Below are 12,204 nucleotides of genomic sequence, written 5' to 3'. Positions count from 1 at the left end.
ATTACAGTGAATGAATGAAGAACAAAAGAATGAATGAAGGGACTGCTAAATGGTCACCAGGCACTGAGGTCAAACTGATCAGGATAGAAAAAATATCCCATTTGCTTTCCAAGGGTCATTTTTTTTTCCCATAAAAATGAGAATTCTCAAAAAAAGAATCGACACTAAATATTTATTTGCCTTTTGCAAAGAGAAAAAAAAAGTCTACAGCACATATCAAAAGTTCAGCGAGTCTAGCAGAACTCCAGCAGCACCTGGGCCTTCCAAACAAGAGCACGTAACCCCTCTTTGGAACCTCATAGCCTCCCAGGCAGATATAGGACTAAAGTGAAACCATGTGCATAGGCCATCTGGTGCAGTGAGAAGAAGAACACATCCAGGAGACAAGATTTCTCAAATTCAACAAGAGCTCAGTCAGAAACTGCGTGATCTACACCTTCATGGGTCTCAGTTTCCCCGTTTGTAAAAAGAGGGAATTAATTAATTTAGCAAGCACTTAAAAAGGCTTTAACTAGATGCCTGGCGCCAGGGTTGGTCTAAATGATCTCAAAGGTCCCTTCCAGCTCTGAAAATCTTATACGTCTTATAGTCACACTTAGGAGACGTTCTTTTGGCTCTGACCTGAAAATCTGGCTGGAAACATAAACAGACTTCTACATAAAAACACACATTTACCAGCTATAATTTGGACTTGGCAACAGGAGGTTTCACCATGGCTGAGAGGAAAAAGTACAAAATTGTATCCAGTGAGTATTATTACTTCAGACTACATTATAGCTCATCTCATATCTAACGGGGGTGCAGATATGGCCAGAGCGGGGCCAAGTCACTATCACATCACGTGCCTGTTTTCTTTTGAACTCGCCAACAGTCTTCCATATATATTCAAAAGAACACGCCTCTCCCTAGCAGATTTGTCCTTTTCCATTTGGCAAACGCTATTTTATTTTTCATCCTTCTTCCTTCTGTTTTGCAGAGAACATAAGCCAACATGGCAACAGGCTTTTTGTTTATTTCCTTCCTTTTTAAAAACAAAGTCATGGTTTCAGAATAGTTATCATGACAAGGTGCATACAGAAAAAAGACTTTTTGTAATTTTAGGAAAGCTTCATGTTTGAATTTTTATTAATGAAACCCTTTGCCAAAGCCTTGTTATTATTCTTGCTGTTGTTATTTTTATATAGTAATCATTATAACATCAAAATATATCTTAGCTATTATAGTTTAGCAATTTCAAATCCATCTGTATTTCATTTAATTATTAAAGGTAGATCCAGTTACCTTATTTATAATCATGAGGAAACTGGGACTTAGTGTGACCGGCTGAAAAAAAAATCACACAACTAGAATAAGCTGCTCAACTGGTATTCAAACACAAGTCTTCTGTCACAAAGTCAAACAGACTTTTTAGAAATAAAGATTTTAAATGCAATAGTTTCTATAATGATCCCAGAGAGAAGTTAGATAGGCTTAATAAACCTTTTAATTGTGTAAATTAAACAACATGCAAAGAATCAACCCCAACAAAATAAGAGCAAAGTACATAAAAGGCAAACTTTACATTTTTCTTCATTTTAATAAAAACAATTACTAAAAATAAAGAAAATTGATCATATTATTTTTATTTGCAAAGGGATCTTTTGGTTGCATAAAATAAATATAAATGTCGTAAGACTACTATCCATGGCTGGCATCTGAGATCTGTTTTTACTAGCTTACAGCAAGATAAAAATGTAGGGAATTTGTGACATACATATATTTAAGACCGAAAATTTGTAATAGCCTTTCAAAGATCTAGCCTTCAAACTGAATTGGAGCGCTTACTGGTTATAACTGGAACTTAATAATTTCAACTGATCAAAAAAAAAAAGAAAGAAAGAAAGAAAGAAAACGCACACACACTAAAAGCTTCCTGTATTTCTCAAGATCTACTCTATGAAACCATGCTCCCCCAAGAAACCCACATGGCTCACCCTCCCCACCCTGCCCCTGTCCTCCTCCAAGTCTTTGTCAGGACTCACCTGCTCAGGGAGGTCTGGTTGACCATGCCCATCCTGGGGAGGCCTTATCCTTTACTCTTTCCTCGATCCATAGCGCTGATCTCATTCTTACATACTTTACAATGTCTATGTTTTATTTACTTCACCTATTGGGTTGTTGGAAAAGTCATGACGTAGTTTTTCTATGTTTTTCATTGCAAAATGCGTCACGACTTTTCTGACAACCCAAAAGTCTCACTAACATAAAGTAGCGTGTGGGGAGAACCCTGTCTGTCTTTTGGCTGAAGAATCCCTGGTGTGATAAGAGTGCTCACACTGGAGCACAGAATATAATTTGAATGAATGAATCATTTCTTCCTCTGTCTTCCTCAGCCCAAAATTAAGGAGGAAAAAATCCAGACAATGGACTGAACTATTTAAGTGGTTATTTCCTATGGCTTTTCCTCTTTAAAACTTATTACGTGAAATTATAAACATATAAAGATAGANAGAAAAAGTTTATCTCTTTAAATAAATTTTTAAAAAATAAGGAAGAGAAACTATGGCATTCCATGAAAAGGGCTCAAGTTGCTAAATGAAACACTGGAATAGTCCCTATCGGCTCTAGGCTTGCTACTTTCAAAGAAGTTTCTACAAGTCTAGACACTAAAAATACTTCTCTCTTCTCAAATGAATACCCAATAAGACGATGATTCAGAACAAAAGACAAACAGGAAAACTTTGACATTCGCTTCTAGAAAGTCACATTGACCAGAACCAGCCACATGCCTAAGAACCCACCAGCGCTGCTAAACATACACTGACCTACATATGCGGACCATAAAAGGAGGAGATAATCACCCAGCAAGCTGCTGCTGCTGCTGTTGCCACGGTCACAAACAACCCAACAAGGCAACTAGGGTTTGCTAACCCAACGCCCAAGGGAACAGGGCAAAGGGCCAGGAAGAAATAAGCATCTCAATCACTCCTTTGGTATGTTTTCATGGATCAAGATCCGCTTGTATTCTCACTGCACAGAAAGGACAAGCGCTTCAGAGTGGAATGAATCAAGCTTTTACTGACCATTTTGGCTTTGCTCTGGCGATCCTGCACACTCCCTCCCCTCTGAGCCTTATAGCCTGGATCTGCTTTGCTCTTACCCAGACTCCTCTTTCCTCACCGCACTCCCAGGCGCAGAACGGATGCCCTCTATAATAGGATATGCCCACACCATTGAAAAAAGGTCCTGCTGCTTATTTCTATGTGTTCATGGATGAACGTGGTCATGGCTGTGGGCCTGAGTTCTTTGCGTCTACCAAAAAGATTCTGTCATTCAATACCTGTGACCAGGATAGTGCTCAACTAAGGGTCACAAGACACAGATTCCAGTGGCAGTTCTACTGAAACTTCAATCGGTGTTTAAGTCATCATTGATAAGTGAAAGACATAAAATAGGTAAGTGGATAAATGACTATAATCCCCAATTCACCCTACACTTGTATGAGCTTGAAATTGTTTTCACGAGAATAGAAATGAGTTGGCCAACAAATTTTTGGAGACTGATTTGAAGCAAGACGGTAAATGACTGCAGAAGTTTCTCTTCTTTCTTCTCTTTTTAACTAAGTCTGGGCATTTCCCTAAGTCCAGGGCATAGCTGACGTGACACTGTTCTCACTCTCTCCTCAGAAAAGTCACCTCTCTCAGTAGCTTTATTCATCAACTCCTTAGGGCAGACAGCATCTATGTCTCTCCTAGCTTGACAGCTCCTTTGAACGTGTATCATTTTCTAAGAGAGTAGGAAGAAAATCAGAGCGAGGAAATTGTAAAGGAACAAATTTCAGTTCTGTAAGAGAAAAAAAAAATCGCATGTGGAGTAACCAGAGATGGACAAAACAGCCTATTTTCTGAGGTGGATGGATGGGAGTTACAGTAACAAACGTGGCCATCCTGCCTGAACGAACAGAAGAGGAGACATGAAAACTGAAAGTGTAAAATCACTGGATAGTAGGCATGTAAAAGCAAGCCACAGGACTGAGTCACATNTTCAGCCAATCTGGGGCGAGGCCTGAGACTCTGCGTTTCTAACATGCTCCCAGATGCTGCTGCTGGAGATCCGCGGATGCCACATGGAGCCGCATGGCTCTAGGGCTCTTCCAGCTGGCAGCTGTTGGTTCTCCAACTTTCTTATGTGGAGAATTTTTGGTTGTTTCAGGAAAACCTGAACTTTAAGGTAAGTGTAAATAAAATGACTTATGGGCTCCTCAAATTAAGAATTTAAATAATGAGCACACACGAAATGGGGTTGGAACACACACACACACACACACACACACACACACACACAGGTGAAAAATTAATAATAACTAATGGAGAAAGGAAATATATTTGAAAGAAAATAATACAAAACTTAAAGCTCAAACACTTAAAACACAAATGCCAGCTCTACCCTGTACTTCGGAAAAGGCCATGCCACCATCTCAGGTTCAATTGTACCCCACCCATTAAATGAGGATAACGATATTCACTTCACAGTGTCACTGCAGATCAAGGCAGTCAGAACAGTGGCTATGAACCTTTTTGATCACAGCCCAGAGTAAAGAAATAACTTTTTATATCATAATGCAATATTACTATCTGGACATACATAAGTACATGTATATCCTAAGCAAGGGTTTCATGAAACCATACTTACTACATGTAATGAACATTGAAAATGCTACATTATATTTATTTATTTAAAAAATGTTGTCTGTGACCCACTAAAGTGAATGTGACCCATAAGTGGGTCTCGACCTACAGTTTGAACATCAGTAATTATATGTAAGTGACTCGTTTAATGTCTACATGATAGATGACAAGTCTTCTTTCTTTTCACTTATGGACAGGAGAGCAACTGAGTCTCAACACACCCACTGAGTAGAGGAGACCAAACCTGAGAAGCTGAAGCTCTTTGAACAAGAGTACGTCAAGAGAGCAGGTGAGAAGATGAGACAAACTCAAAAGGAGTGACGGTCTCCATAAGGTGATTAAGTTGCAGCTAGAGCATTCTCCTCACAGATCACAGGTTATTACAAAACTAAGCAACTGAAGACTTCACCTACAATTTCACCCTCAACTTCATCTTCAGTTTGCATTAAAATACACATGCCGCCGAGAAAACTACAACTGAAAGCATATTGAAATATTAGGTTGTCGAAAAAGCAATGACGTATGTTTCCTATGTTTTTCGTTGCAAAAATGAATCATGACTTTTCTGACAACCCGATACTTTAAAAATGAAGGATTCAAAGTTTGGGACAATTTGTATAATGTTATTGTTTGTGTGATAACATATATGCATATATCCCTGCATCATCATGGAGTATCTTATCTTTTAAATGGATTCCCAAGAAATTAACAGCAAGTCGCCTCTAAGAAGATGCTGAATTTTGCAACTGGGAAAGAAGACTGTAAGCAAAACTTACTTACTTTCCATTATACCAGTTTTTAACATGCCATTATTTTATCCATTTATAATTTTAAAATAACACACACACACACACACCAACACAAAGAGACATTTTCAGCATTTAGAAATGTATTATCTGCAAACATTACATTGAATAAGGTTTTAAAAACCACCAGGAAATATTCAGATACGACAGAGATCAAGAAACCATTGAGAATAAGTCCCATTTAATGTATCACCTCTCAATCTTTTCAAGCCATTTACTATCCACTGGTTGGTTGTAACTAAAAATATGAAAGGAATTACCCTGATTTACTCCACATGTTTTTCCTATTAGGGATCAGATAAAATGCTTGCTTCGTTCTAGAGCCAAAGCCTACACGCCATCTCAGGGTGACCACAGAACTCTGTCCTGGAGAGAAATGAAACACTATTACCGTATTTGCCGGTGTATAAGACGATTTTTTGGCCCTGAAAAATATGCCTCCAAGTGGGGGGTCGNTCCCTGGCCTTCATGTGGGATCCGAACTGGGGCCCTCCTGCTCAGAGCTGGCATCCCAAACCAAATCTTAACCAACGCGCCACTCGGCCGACCTGTCCTTTTTCTTTTAAAAATAATATTGCAGATGCATTGGGAAGATGTTCTTTGCTATTTCTGAGTAAGTAGCTTTTTCTTGCATTCCAGCTGTTCAACACTGAGTGGTAGGGCCACAGTCTCCATCACTCAGCGAACTGCTTTTGGATAGTGCCAAAGCATCACAACTTAGGTCTTCAGAAAGAAAGGAGTCTATATTGCACAGTGGAAAGATGGCAACTTGGACTGGTTGGTCTGATACACCTTTGACATGGTTCACTTGGGCTCCATTTGCTTTCTAAATAACAGTCTTCAAGTTGGAAGAGTAGTTAACAGCTGTCAAGTCTAGAGCCCTGCCATATTCAGATTACCAAGGCGTCAAACACCACTGTGTTCAGAGCACTCTGCTTTTTTGGACTCTCACTATGCACCAGGCACTGTGCTAAGATTTTCATATACTATCTCTTACTCCTACACAACTGTCTATGGCTGCTGGTTCTCAGAGTTTAAAGTTCATCATGGTCTTTGGAAGGTCTTATTTAAACATAGATTGCTGAGTCCAACCCCCAGAGTCTCTGATTTAGAAATGCAAATCCAACAATTTGCATTTCTAATAAATTCCCAGGTGATGCTGATGCTATTGGTCTTAGGACCACAGTTTGAGAAGCACTGCATTAAGCAAAGTACTACATTGTTATCCCTACCTTAGACCCCATGCAATTAGTAAGATTCAATGACTTATGTCATATAGAAACATTTGTACTTCTCTTATCCTTCTGAGTGTACACATCTGAAGACATAATTTGTTCATATCCTTATTAGGGATATAAGTCTCATAAACCTTTATTAACTCCACCCAGTAGTTCTAATTGTTGGCTACAAACCAGAGTCACCAAGGAAGTTTATCTAAAAATGTTGATGCCAAAATTCCATCTCACACCAGTTCAATCAGGGTCTAGGTGACAGATGAAACAGAGTCGGGAGAAAGAGTCAAATTCCAGTATTCCTTTGAAACCCAAATGATTCTAATGTGCAGTCAGGATTCAAAAACTCACGTGGCCTTCATTTAGCCAAAGGCTGCATTAAAAAAAAAAATAGTAAATGCCTGTTAAGTACAAAGAATCATCACCAAGTTCTTTTCTGTCTTTCGAAGTCATCATGTGTGAGGAGAATGAACACAATGATATCTTATGTGATCAGCAAAGAAAGTCAAGGTTGATGGAGACTTGACTACCAAATTCTAGTTCATAGCCTAATTTTCAGGCTCAGATGTCCTATCCGGATTTATGTCTTCTTTATACCCAATTTAAAAGAAGATTCCTGAGTATCTTCTTCTACTTCACCAAATGCTAATATGCCACAGAGAATTGTCAGAGCATTGAACAGTATCAGAACTGAATGAAATCTCGGAGGTAATATTATAAAGGTAGAAACAGAGGCCCATGAAAACCCCATGAGCGGTTCAAATTCTCACAGCCAATTAGTCTAAGACTAAAAAATATAACTGCCTGTCTCTGAGGTCCGTTTCAACTAGATCCTTCTTGACTATATTTCTGTCATAGAAATTTAACATAGTGAGGCACAGGTTGATGACACTCCTGGGAAGGTGAAAAGGAACAAAAAAAAAAAAAAGAAAATGGGATGTATTTTTAAAAAGAAATAACTTGAAAACAACATGACTCTAGACTGTATATTCTAGGTAAGATAAGACAGACTTATAAAAGCCCTGGTGATGACCTCATTATAATCATCTGCTTAATTTTGATCAATTAGTAACTTAGACCAAAGTTTTCAGTTCTTCAAACTCAACTATCACAGACTTCTTCTAGAATTATTCGGAGTGGAACTCACATCTTAAAATGATGAGGAAGAATGGGGAAATGTCTCAAAAACCGATACATGCATGATAAAGGGATAGACCTGACAATGGGTCCTGTGGAGGACAGCATAGCCAATTGAGAGAGTTGGAAAGAAAAACTCTTAATAACTATCTTAAATCAGACTAAGAACTATGATGAGAATTCTGACTTCGAGCTCACCATTTTAACTGGCAAGTACACAAAGGAAAACACATCTACGTTGCAGTAAGACTAAGTTCAGCTTAAGAGAGAAGGCAACATCTCCATGTTTAACGAAGACAGTAAAATGGAAAGAATGGTGTGTGGGGGGGGGGCGGGGGGAAGGCAGAGGGGAATCCTTTCCACTCCATTTTTTAAAACTATCAAAGAACATGTGGCTTAGATGCTTAGGTGGTGGCCCTCCTAGAGCAAAGCAGCCGAACAGAATCAGCAGCAGTGCCTTCTAAATTGCAATGCTCCATTGTAGACCTTCACATTAGTGCATGCCCTGACCTCTCTGATTGGCAGGGAAATCCAGATGGAACTCCCAGGTCCTGTGAGATACAGGGGCATTAAATAACTCCAATAGGCAGGCCAAAAAAAGTATACACCAACAGGCACCTGGTGCAGTGCAGCGATACATAAAATCTAACAGAGAAATATTGCGTTTTAGAAGAAGAGTAGTCACTTTGCCTACAAACAGATGCCTACAAACCGGGTTCCCTCTTTACCCTTTTCCTCACCATCCAAAGCCTACCATGTGCAAAATGCATATATTCCACAATTACTCGAAGTTACACAGCTACTGAAACACGGAGCTGGACGCGGATCCTCCCTTTGCCTTGGTGAGAAGCTAGAAAGGATCTTGCTTCATTTGATCCATATCAACCCAAATCATTCAGCTACTATTCAGAGGTTTTGCTTTGTGTCAGAGGTTGTACCACGAGGTAGTTAAAGGGTAAGTTGGGCAAATAAAATATTATATCCCTGATTCTCAACTACGACTTTATGCCAATTTACTTCAGAAAATAGCCTGCTATGCACACTACTAACTTGAAAGGGAGTGAGGAAAAAATTCTAAGAACCCAGTTATGCATATTTTTTTCAAGTTACCCTTTCTAGTCTAGAGGTAAAAAGGCAGTGACATTGAGAAGTGATGTTGCTACCTGGTAGAAGCCGAGTTAACTGTAGTTATCCTAGTAACATGGGCATACATTAAAGGCACCAGTACAGAGCTTGCTTATGCCTTCGTGAAATAAATGCCCACAGTAGAGGAAAAACACAACAAGAATTTACCAGCAAAGAGGTGATAAATTACTGGCTAAGCATGACTGTAGTGGAAAAACAGAAGACAGTAATTAAACTCAGATCATCAATTGAAGTCTGAATTCATTTACGATGGTAAAAAAAAAAAAAAANCTGATATTTAAAGGGCTATATATCCCCAATCTAAATAACAGATAAAGTGCAGACTGTAAGCTAGCTAGGTCTACCAAGACAGCACATTCACAGCCACTGCCAACCACATTTCCTCTCCAAATTCAGGTGGATATATTGTAGATTGATCAGTCAAGGGCACACCATCACCACAAAAACGCAAACTAAAAAGAAAAGAATGGAAAAGAAGAGAAAAGAAGAGGAAAGAAGAGAAAAGAAGCAAGTAATAGGATTCTTCTATATGATAAAACCATTGAAAAAGAATACCAATATGAAAGAGAAGAAATCCAAAACCATTATATAGGAGTTCCATAAAAAAGAAAAAGGCAAATCAAAGATTAAAATGCTTATTTCAAATAACACAAAAAAATCCTGCTTAGCTACATAAAAAACTGACTCCTTAGATCAAACAGACACACGGAATGCTGAGTTGAAATATTGGGGTGAGGGTGAGGGGACAGGTATCTAGATACATTATAATAAAAATTAATGAATCCCACAAATAAAGCTAACAGGTCAAACAAGAAACAGTTACTAAATTACAAAAAGGATCAGTCCAGCATCTGATTTCTCATGTGCAACACTAAATACTAAATGATACTAAACGATAGCATAGACATCTTTGTGTAATACTGAGGGAAATAAACTGGATCCTAGAATTCAACTTGCAGCCAAACTTTTACTTAAATATGAAGGCAAAAAGAAGTCACTTTCAGATATACAAGAACTCAGGAAATACATCACATGATAAAAAACATTACTTGATGAAGTACTGTGGCGGAAAAATAAAAAAGAACAAAAAAGTAAGGAATCAGGATAACGAACTCAAGAAAAAAACTAGTAAACAAGAAACAGTGCAATAAACGACTAAAAGTTATAGTTNTTTTATTTGGTGTGTGGAAGGTGTGCGGAAGAGGGGGTAGTCTTATACAGCGAGTATATAACAAACTCTGTATTTTGAGTGGAAATGTTAGGGGATCGTCTTATACGCCCAGTCGTCTTATACGCCGGCAAATACGGTAATAAAGTGGTTCCTGGATTCCCATTTTGCTCCTTGAATGTGTAGCCCCCTTGAGAACTCTCTGGGAGAAGTGATAATTATCAGGGCAAGGCTGGGTGTTCCTGATTCCCTGTCCTCCTTGTCATCGAAATAGCCACAACACAGCTTCCCTTAAATGACACATCTCCATCTGTAAATGAGAAGATATGTAACCTTGACCAAGTAATTTCAACTCTTTAATTCTCACACTATACATTTTTGGAGCTCAGGCTTTGATTATCTATAATTACACATTAAAAAAGTAACCTTTCTATTTTTCTTTCACTTTTGTTTCCTGCTGCTTAACTAAAAACCAAATTGTTGATTCTGATAGTACTTAATTTTCTGAGCAACGGCATTTAAATGGAAGGACTAAGATTAAAAATAGTGATAAAACACAATATTAATGATGGTATAGGAAAATCAACACTTTATGTGCTACTCATATATGTTAAAGATAAAATTTTTTGAGAAAATTTGGCAACAAGTATCAAAAGCCTTAAAAATATGTATACACTTTGATCTGGCAATACCACTTTTAAGAAATTATCCTGCCACAGAAGTAACTGAAGAGTATACAGAGAAGCATGTTAAAAAAGCTTCATCACAACGAAATGCAATTGCAAATAATCAGAATGCTCATCAATATAGTATTGACAAGAAAATCAACGGTCACACATTAGAAAATTGTGTAGCCATCAAAATAATGATGCTGATCTAGAGCTGACATCTATTTATTCATTGGCTGAGTGTTTTCTATGTGTCAGGTGTTATTCTAGATACTGGGGGGAACCAAACATACATACATACATACATACATATAATACATACATACATAAAGTGTTGCTCTCATGAAATTTATTCTCTATCAGGAGGAGAATACTTAAAAATAAATGAAAGGTACTTAATGTCAAATACTCATAAATACAACATAGAAATATAGGGCAAAGAAGAAGGAATAGACTTCTAGGGTGGTGATAGAGCATTGCAATTTTTAAGAGAATGGTTGAGAAATGCCTCACTGAGGTAGCAGTTGAACAAAGAGTTAAATCTAGTGAGGGAATGGGTCATGGAGTAACAGGTAGAAGAATATGAAAAAATGTTTTTGATATATTATCATGTGAGGAAAAAAGTGGGTTACTGAATACTGTTTATAATATGGTATTATATAATAATACTGTTTATAATATAACAATAGTTGTCTACAGCTCATGGGATGGCAAGAGTTGTTTTTGTTATTCCTCTTCCTTTTGGTTTAATTGTTATACAATAAATGTGAATTACAGACATGCATTTTCTAAAAAATCAAAAGGAAGATACTTTGAAATGAACTGGCAGAATCTACTCAAACCCAGTGTTTAATTTCAATGCACCACTATATTTACCCAGGCCATATATGTCTCCATGCTCTCTCTAATAATTTAGCTTGAAACGCTCTTTGAGATTCTCAAATTAAAGGTAAGAAGAACTATTATCCTAAAGTAGATGAAGTCTCCCTGGTTTTCAAATGGACAATTTCACTCTTCACTTAGCTAATACAGAATTCCTGGGTTTCCAGTGAGTTCCATCCTCAAGTTTAACCACAAGTAAATAGTCTGTGTCAAGGTGAAATACTTTATTGCATCACATCTAGCCATACACTATTTCCCTATCACATAGTGGTTTCTATTTGTTGAAAAACAAATTCAATTCTTTAGTCAAAAACATTGACTGATTTTTAAATAATATGAAATTAAGAGGACAGCATGGTTCTGCAAATGTACTAGAACAAAATAGCATTTTTGAATCCACCAAGTGTCAATTGTCTTACAAAAAAACATAGTAATTGCTACCCAAACAACAAACCACACCATGTATTTTGACTACCAAACATGGGAATTCCAAATGAA

General features: G+C 37.6%; 1 protein-coding gene across 3 annotated transcripts in view; it reads right to left on the bottom strand.

Moving 5' to 3' along the window:
• LPP (LIM domain containing preferred translocation partner in lipoma) overlaps nucleotides 1–12,204 on the bottom strand; it is a 663,248-nt gene that overhangs the window by 365,503 nt on the left and 285,541 nt on the right. The window lies entirely within an intron of this gene.

The sequence above is a fragment of the Hipposideros armiger genome, unplaced genomic scaffold (genome assembly GCF_001890085.2).
Source record: "Hipposideros armiger isolate ML-2016 unplaced genomic scaffold, ASM189008v1 scaffold_14, whole genome shotgun sequence".
NCBI classification, from domain to species: Eukaryota; Metazoa; Chordata; class Mammalia; order Chiroptera; family Hipposideridae; genus Hipposideros; species Hipposideros armiger.
The sequence above is the reverse complement of the archived record's forward strand: the minus strand, read 5'-3'. Positions and strand labels throughout refer to the sequence as shown.